The sequence below is a fragment of the Puma concolor genome, chromosome C1 (genome assembly GCF_028749965.1).
Source record: "Puma concolor isolate L17-30 chromosome C1, mPumCon1.1.hap2, whole genome shotgun sequence".
NCBI lineage: Eukaryota > Metazoa > Chordata > Mammalia > Carnivora > Felidae > Puma > Puma concolor.
The window spans coordinates 32,339,035-32,348,046 of record NC_141674.1 but is presented as its reverse complement, the minus strand read 5'-3'; the positions used below and the strand labels follow the sequence as shown (position 1 = coordinate 32,348,046).

Genomic DNA, 9,012 nt, shown 5'->3' with positions numbered 1-9,012 from the left:
AGCCTGGGGCAGGGCAGAGCCGGACAGAGGGATCTTCGAGAGCCTCAGGGGGAGGGACCTCAGAGTTGCACCTGGAAGGATAGGGAGGGTGGAGGAAGGGCACTCAGGGCAGGAGGGACAGCACCGGCAAAGGCCTAGCGGCTTTGGGATACAGAGCGCTGGGAAAGAGCAAGGGATGGGCTTGGCGGGACACGACCCCTGTGAATGCTAGGGCCCCGAGCCGGGGATGGGGACATAGCAGGATGTAAGGCAGGGTTATGGGCTGGCAGCCCTCTGTGATCCAGAAAGAAGATAGGGGTTCCAGGGAACTGCTACAAGGAACATTCCAAGGAGTTTTCAGGGTGCTCAGGGCTGAGGCCTGCTAACAGGTTTTACATAATTTAGCTTGTGGTTCCTTTCCGTGAAGAAGTGTCCATCATTCTCCCAGTGCTAAGACTCCTCACCTTCAGGGTTCCCAGATTGGAGAGGTTATTCTGGGGGGGAGTTTATAAGCCAGGGTTGTTTTGCAATGGTTCCAATCATGGGGGAGGCTCTGGGATTTCTGGAGCAAATCAGGGAATTTCAGAGTTACAGGGAACCTCGAAACTGGGTCCGTGGAGGCCAGGGATGCTGCTGAACATCGTACAAGGCACAGGATGGCCTTCCACAGCAACGAATGTTCCAGTCCGAAATGTCAATCCTGCCGAGGTTAAGCAAGCCCGCTTTAGAAGCTGAGAGGGCTGAGGACGCTGGATCAAAAGAGGGTCCCCAATAATGACAGTAGCTCCTCCGGTGTGCCGGGAGCCGCACTGAGTATCTGCCCCCAGTGGCTCATGTAATCTAGTCCCACTTCAAGGATGAGGAAACTGAGTACTAAGGAGGTGTGCAGTGACTCGCCCAGGGGCACAGAGCTGGCGGCCGCTGGAAGCAGGATTCCAACTCAGGCAGTTGGGCCCCAGAGTCCGTGCTCCCGGATACGACGTCTCAGGTCGCCAGTAGTTGCGGCCGAGCTGGGACTTGGGCCAGGACTCCACTCTCCAGGACAAACGCCCCTTCTGCTCTGCGCTGTGCCCCTCTTCCGCGCCAGGGTCTCAGACTCCTCCGCTGCAGAAGGGGAGCTTGGCCGCCAGGACCTCGGCGTGTCGGGGATGCAGTGGGCGGGCAGGAGGCAGAGCCCAAGGACAGAGGGCCTTTGTCTCCCTGCAGATGCGCAGGCAGGCCTGGGCTGTGCTGCCCGGCCCAGGGGCCAGTTGGGTGCAAACTCATTAGCCGGCTGCTGAGGCTGCCAAGGAGACGGGAACAATTACAGGGCCGAGCTCCAGCCAGGAAGGGGGAGCCGCATCGGGAGAGCCGCTGAGCTGCCCGGCCCTCGACCGTGGGCCCAGCTTCCTGGGAGGCAGTTGCAAAGTTTGTCTTCAGGATGGCAACAGTGGCCGCATCCTCGCTGACAGAACCCACCTTGTGCTGGGCTGGGCACGTTTCACTCCCATCTCCTTTCATCTCCAAACGCCCTTGGGGTCGGAATGATTAACTCCATTGCGTTCACTGACCCATCCACCCATTCTTTCAACAGATATTTATTGAGTGCCTACTACGTGTCAGCACCGTGCTGGATCCTAGAGATGCAGCAAGGAAAAAAAACAGGAAAAAACCTTTGCTCTCACGGAGCTTACACCCAGGAAGGGGGAGACGAACAACAAAAAGGAACGAACAAGGTAACTGCAAGCTGGGGTCAGCGCTGTAGCAGAAACGAAGGGGTAGGTGGAAGGTAGGTTGGGGAAGGCCACTTGACACAAAGTGGTCAGGGACGCCCTCTCTGAGGAGGTGGCAGGGGAGGAACCGAGGCTCAGAGAGGAGAGGTGGCTTGTCTGAGGTCACACAGCCCATGAGTGGAGGAGCCTGCTTCCTCAGGACCCAACTTAGCCTCCTGTCACCCAGCAGGCCACTCCCCGCTAGGGCGCGTGGCCCCCAGCACAACAGCGTGTAACGTTGGCACAGTGTGTCCGATGCCTCCCTCCACCGGCCTCAAGAAGGAGGTAGGTTTCCCACCTCCACTTTCCAGGTGGAGGACTGAGGCCCAGAGAGGGGCCACAAAAAGCCCGAGATCCTGCGAGGCAGTGACAGAGAGGGAACTTTTGGTCCCCAAACCTGTGTTCCTTCTGCCACATCACACCCTTCCTGGCCATGCCCTTAGGCCCGTACTAAGCACTTAGTAGGCCTGTAAGAAACAGATTAATGGACAGATTGTGTGGCCTTGGACAAAGTTCATCTCCCATTGGGGCTTCCATTTTTCCATTAAAAAAAACATGAAATTGGTCTCAACCAGCTCTGAAATACCCACGTTCATCCTATCCAATCCTCATCCCTTGAGGAGGGCTGTGGCCCAGGGAGACAGATAAAGGAGGCTCCCCCACCATAGCCCCACGGCAGGGAGGACCGTGCAACTCCAGCCAGTTTGGCGGGGAAGAACACTCTGCCTGGAGCAAAATGCAGAGCAAAACCCTGGGGGTGGAAAACGGACTAGTCAAGGGCCAACAGGCATCATTTAGGGAGTGGGGCGCCACCAGGGACTCTCATCCAACAGCCTCCCTCCTTCCTCCCGTTCCCAATGCGTGCTACCTGCCTGAGGTCTCAGGCCACCACTGCCTCTGCCCCTTCTCAATTCCAGTCCGGGCTTGGGTACGAGAGAGTCTCCCGGGGGAGGGGCTGAGGCACGCTCCAAATACATCTGGGCCACCAACCAGACCGGACGACCTGGGTCACGCAGCCATTCCTTTCCTTGACATCAGGGTTCCTATCGGTTCATGGACGAAGGTGGCAGAGTAAAAGGTAGGGTTTGTGAGTACTTCCTTCAAGTCAGGCAGCAATCAATCCCTTGAGACAGGTGATATTACAGATTTACAGATAAGAGATCTGAAGCTGAGAGAAGGGAGGGAGGTCACTCGCCCGGGGCTGCACCCTTGGAAATGGCCCAGTGGAGCTTTACCCACAGGTCCATCTGACTCCAGAGCTCTACGCGTAACAAAAAGCTACTAACCTGTGTAAGCGGCTGTGCACTTTGATCCAAGTAACAACCGGTCCCCAGGACTTGAGCTTTGGGAAATAATCCAAGAGAGCCTCGGTCATTTCCGAAATCAGGCGGCTCCGGATAAACTGGCTAATTGAGCTCCAGCCTCCTGCCAGTGCCCGCTCCTGTGACCCCCACCCCGACCTGGTGACCTGGGTGTTGCTTTTCCCATACCCCAAGGCGGGAAAGGGTAGCTCTCTTCTATCCGAAAGAAAGCTAAGATTCCGAGAAAGCAAGCCACCCTTCAAGGCCACACAGCCGATGAGCAGAGAACTGAGGTTTGAGCTCTGGCACTGGGGGTCCAGGCTCTGGGGACACTCCCCCACCCTGCCCCCAACGCACCGGGAGACTGCGGATGAATCATTTAGCCTCAGCCTCCTCGGTGCCTCATCTGCAAAATGGGGAGAAGATTGTCTACTGCCTATGACGGTTGCAGGGAGGATTAAGTGAGGGTCTGGCCAGAGGTGATGCTACCACATAAGCATGATAACAGAAATGACGAGCCTAATCATCATCATCAACATCCTCCTTATAATAATTGCTGATACCAAGGAGACAGCATTATGCCGGGAAAGGAAGCCTTGCCTAGAATTTAGAAGGACTGGCTTCCGATCTCACTTCAGACACGTCCCTCTCCTCTCTGGGCCTCGGTTTCCTCACATATAGAATCGGGGAAGGACACTGAAGACATTTCCTGCTCTGACGGTCTCTGAGTCAGGGAATCCTCGGGCACGGCTAACCTTGGGCTCTGCTGGCTGGTCCTCATCACAGGCTAGCTAGGGGGCGGTGAGGGGGTAGTCAGGGTGGGTCTGGGCCTGAGGACAGCGAGGACATGCCCTAAGGAGGACAGGAGACCCTTAGGCAAGGTCAACAAGGGTTAGACCAAGGGCCCTGCACCAGGCCCACCAGCACAGTCCATGGGCCCTGGTCTAGGGCTCGCCTGGGAGAAGTGTTGGGGTCCCTGCCCACCCTTGGAGGAGATCCCCAGCCTCTGAGAAGGGGCAGTGGAGGAAGGCAAAGGAATAACAGACAGCGGGCTAGGGTGATTTGCATAACAAAGGGTCTGGAGCCAGAAAGAGAAAACACTCCTGAGGGTAGTGGGGGTGAAGAGAGAGGTTGTAGGTGACGGGTTGGGAGGAGGGGGGCAAAAGAGGGACCTGGGATGGGGGAGGGGATGAGAGGTGGCCCTGCTGCAGACAGGATGCCCTTCACTAACCTCAGTGGCCTTTTGGATGCTGCCTGTTTGTATCTGGGGACTGGACCCTGTGGTCCTTTTATCTGGGTCACACTGGCCCTGAGGACACCTGCCATGGTGGCCCCTGCCCCAGCACAGGCTGGCCATGCAGGCCGCCGAAGGCCTAGGGAAGTCCGCCGAATGAGAGATCTGCTTCAGCCTTCCCGAGGCTCTCACCTAGCCTACCCTCTCCTCTCCTGCCCACCTGCGCGGAAGCACGACTTGCTCAGGGTCACACAGTGAATGAGGACAGCGGAGCCAGAACTGGAACCCAGCTGTCCTGCGTCAGGCCTTTTTCCAGCCTGATGCTTCAGTGTCCCTCAGCCCTGAGCAGTAGTAGCAGGAAGAGCTCTCACCGAGGTCCTGACTTTCCCACCAACTGTGACACGTGGGTCGTCAGGCCCGGGCCAGTGGCTCAGCTACTGTTTTCCTAAGGGGGGGGGGGGGGGAGGATCCAAGATAGATGTAAAGTGCTTAGAAAGAAAAGCAATGTAAATGTGGGGGGAGGGGAGGACCTCTGTAATGCACAGCTTTGACTCCCGAGGGGGTGACGATGGTGGCAGGGAACACAGGGACATGTGGGGGAAGGGGAGGTGCAGGGAGCCTGATCCCAGGACAAGATTCCACTGGGGTCTGAGTGGCCCCAGGCCATGGAGGGCGAGTGGCAGGGAGACAGATGTGCCAGGTCCTTAAAGCTGAGCTCGGCAACAAATGGGGGTGGGCAGGTGACCCACCAAAGCACCGTAAGGCAGTGAGAGGAGAGACACAGTGAGGCCAAGCCAGCGGCAGGTTAGGGCTTTCGCAAGCTCCAGGCTGCAGCCAAAGGCAGGAGATCAGTTTGTAAACAGACAACAAAATTGCAGAGACAAACACCCTCAGACATGCCCTAACCCACCTCTCAGATGGGCTCAGAGCTGGAGCCGGCCGGCGCGGATTCCCCACCCTCTCCCAGGGAATGGGCGGCCTCGCCTTGGTCCTGGAGAGGCCGGTGCCTCCCTCCGGCCAGCCCTTCTGCTCTTTCCCCCACCCAAACTCCACAAATCGCTTCTGGGATTACTGCTTGCCCTCCTTCCTCGCCAGACTCTGGCCTCATCCCCACCTGTCTGACGTAGACCCTGCCATCAGTTTTGCTGAGGCTTCCTCCCAAACCTTCAATGGCTCCCCATGCCTACAGGGTCCAGCTTGGACCCTCAACTTGGCCTTCAGCATCTCCATCATCTGGTCTCTGGCCTCTGTGCCCACTGCTCCCCCTGTGCCCGGGGCGATGACCTTCAGTCTTGGGATGCTGTCTCCACGTGGCCTGCTCATCCCAATTCCAGATTTGGCCTGTTAGGCCTAGTTCATTCCTTGCCCATGCACAGCTTTGTGGTCACAGATGGGATCCCAGGTAGTGAGCATGCCTTCCTCTGAAGGGTAGGTGGCCCGTGTGCCTGCCCCGGTCAGAGGATCCATGCAGAGGAGAATCCCAACCCTGCCACTTCCTGGAAGTGTGAACTTAGGGAAGGGAGCCTCGGTTTTCTCATCTATAAAACGGGAACGATGACCCCTCCACAGGATCCAAAGCTCTTGGCCGTGCAGATCACAGAGACGATGTGAAATACACTTCAGCTGTGATTCCCATGATCCACATTGTTATTACTTCATACAGCGAACGTGTTAAGCACCAAGCCACCAGCGGGTAGCAAGATGACCAAATACGTCGCATGAAAATATTAGAAACACCACCAACCCAACTTAAATATGGGAAACTGAGGCCCGGGGCCCCAAAGCCAGATAACGGCAGAGCTGGACTAGAAGAAGCCAGATCTCCTGTTTTCCAAGCCAGAATTCTTCCGCCGCAAGTGACCGCTGCTGAGAGTCAAGTTCAAACACCGAACTTTAAATATGATCTTCTCAAAGGACACAGAGAGCCTCAGCCACATGTAAGAATCTTTATTACTTGTTGTCACTTTTAACTTTCCCCAGTTTAATGCTCCTATGTGCCTTTAGAGAACGCCTCTCCCCCCTCCTCCTTCCCTCCCCCCGCCCCCCGGCAAAGCTCACTTCTCCAGCTGCTTTTTCTCCCCCTCACTTCCTTCCCCTCTCCGTCCCTAGGGAGGCCTTTCTCTGACCTTCCCTGGCAGAGCCATAGGGCAACTGCTGGCTTGCCTTTGTGCTACTCAGCTAAAAAGCTAATTCCATTTCTCCCAGGGCCCTTCTGGATTCTGTTGCTGCCGCTCTTCGCCTCAAGGGTCTACTCCCTGAAAGAAGCCAGAGCCTTCCTCTCCCAGCTCCTCCCATCCTAAAACCCAACCACCAAGCCTACGAAGCCAACCCTCTTCTACCCTCTAGTCCTTCGGCCCCAGTCTTGGTGGCGACCTGTTATCTCCAGGTCTTATCTCCTTGGCTCCACCCCTACTCTCCACCCCATGGGGCTGCCTCTGCCCCCTCCACCCTCCACCCAGACGGCTTCTGCTCAGGTCACCAGCAACTTCGGTCCCTAAATCCAACGCGCGCTGTGTGGCACTCCACCTGCCTGACCTTCCTGCACCAGTTCCCCTGTTGACCACTCCCTGCAGGGAGCCATCTGTCACTCCTGTCCCCCCACCCCACCACTGCTCTGCCAGCAACTTCTCAATGCCCTTTGTCAGTTCCTCCCCCACCCAAGCGTTGCTGTTCTGTCTTGAGCCCACTCTTCTTCCCAAGCTCTCTCCCTTGGCATTCCCATGGATTGAATAGCCAACGAGTCCTAGGGCCACATCCCAGCCCAGACCTGTCTCCTGGGCTCTGGGCCTGGGCACCCAACTGCCTCCACTGGGTGTCTCTACAGCAACTCAAACCAAGCATGTCTGGAACCATCTCATGATTCTATCTCTCAGACCCGCTTTCCCTCCCAAGCCCCTATGTCCATAAACAGCACGATCACCCACCCTGCGTTCAAGCCAAAAACCTGGGAGTCGCTGACCCCTTCCTCTCGCTCTCGCTGCACCCAGTCGCTAAGTCCTGCCGAGTTCACCTTCCAAATGCCTGTGCACTCCATCCAGACCTCCTGATTCAGATGATGCCACCTAAACCTGGGACACCCCACCTGTGCCCCAGTGAGGGGGTCCTAACTGATCTCCCTAAGCCACACTTACCCCACATTCCACTCTCCTTACAGCAGCCAGAGGGATCTTTCTAAAACATACATCTTTTTATGTCATTGGCCACCATCTTCCAACTGCTCCCCAGTGAAACCCCCAAATGGGTGGCACCTTGCGCCATCCGCCCCCAGCTCTCTGAGCACCAGCCTCCCTGGCCCTTTCACTTTCCTTCAACTCACCATGCTTCTCCCTGCCTCCAAGGCTTCGTTCTCTCTGCTTTCTCTGCCCAGAATGCATTTCCTTCTCCCCCTGACCCATCCCCAAGAGATCAGGCCAAGGGCTGCTTCTCACATTTCCCACCAGCCCACATTTCCGCACAGGGCCCCTAGGGTTCATCGGCCCCCAGCTTGTTTGCACTCACCCATGGGTGCCTGTGGTTGCTTGATTCATGTCTGTCTTGACTCCTGGACTGAAAGTTCCGTGAGGACCAGGGGCCATGTCTGTCTTGCTCAGCCTACAGCCACACTGTGCCTGGCACATAGCAACCCAGAGCTCCACCTTCCCGGGACATCCCCTGTCTACACAGCCAGCATTCACTGCCCCAGGAATAAACTCAAGTCTGGAATTCAAGGACTCGCCTTTCCAATGCCCCCTGTCCTCAACCCTCCACACATACCTTCCCCATCCATGCTGGGGTGCCCCTGACTCCTCCCCTTGTTCCCACTACTTCTCCCAGTTCCCACAATAGCCAGCTCAAGCCCACCACCCCCAGCAATGCTTCTGTTCCCTGATCACACAGCCCACCCCCCTCTGGATCGGCAGGAGTCCCTCGCTCCCTCCAGGATGATACCACAAGGCACTAGGGCTCTTCCCGATCCAGCCCAGCCTATACTCTCAGCTCCCCACCACGCACGCACCCAACAGCCTGGAGTCCGGCACAAGGGGACCTGGCCTTTAAAGCCATGATTCCTGGACTCATCTCCCGCCTCCGTCTCTGACAAGTTTCGGGACCTTGGACAAGTTGCAAACCTATGCTAAGCCTCAGTTCCCTCACACGTGAAACGGGACCAGTCATAGGTCCCAACTGATCCAGCTTTGGAGGGATTTAACAAGGAAATCCGTAAGAAGTGTTTTAGCCCAAGTAATTAGCTTGACACCTACTATGTGCCACCATGAGGCCTCTGGGCTTCTTGCTTCGATTGTGGCCCTGATTGGTCAACAAACCCGTCCTTCCCACTGGTCCTGTGCTAAGAAGGGAGGCTGGGTCCCTTTCATCTCTGTATCCCCCTTGCCTAGCCCAGTCCTGGTCCCGAGAAGACTCAATAAATGCTTATTAATGAGTAGATAGACCACACACTTGGCACAAATCATCTCATTCCTTCACTTTGGTGCGTATAAATCTTATCTCTCCTAACACAATTTGAGCTCCAGGGTATGGGGGAGGGGAACAGAGGGAGGAAGGGATGGGGTGTCTTCACGTCAGAGCATTCAGACCTGGGAGGGAGCCCTGAGCTCCTGACATCCCTCTACCCCCCACGGTGCCCAGCCCGGAGAAGAGAGTCAAGGAGGCATTGTTGACAGATGGGCCCGCCATCTTCCCCCAAGAAGAAGGCATGTTTCCCCCTACGAGATATCGCCCTAATTACTCCCGGGTCCCTCCCCTCCACACA

The 9,012-nt window shown here is 56.6% G+C and overlaps 1 long non-coding RNA gene across 1 annotated transcript; it reads left to right on the top strand.

The window, feature by feature from the left end:
* The first annotated feature begins 5,844 nt into the window (after positions 1-5,844).
* LOC147577959 (uncharacterized) lies at positions 5,845-7,967 on the top strand. The gene is made up of 2 exons (XR_015254641.1): positions 5,845-6,202; positions 6,471-7,967. It is a non-coding gene; the product is annotated as an uncharacterized LOC147577959 (long non-coding RNA).
* The last annotated feature ends 1,045 nt before the right edge of the window (positions 7,968-9,012 follow it).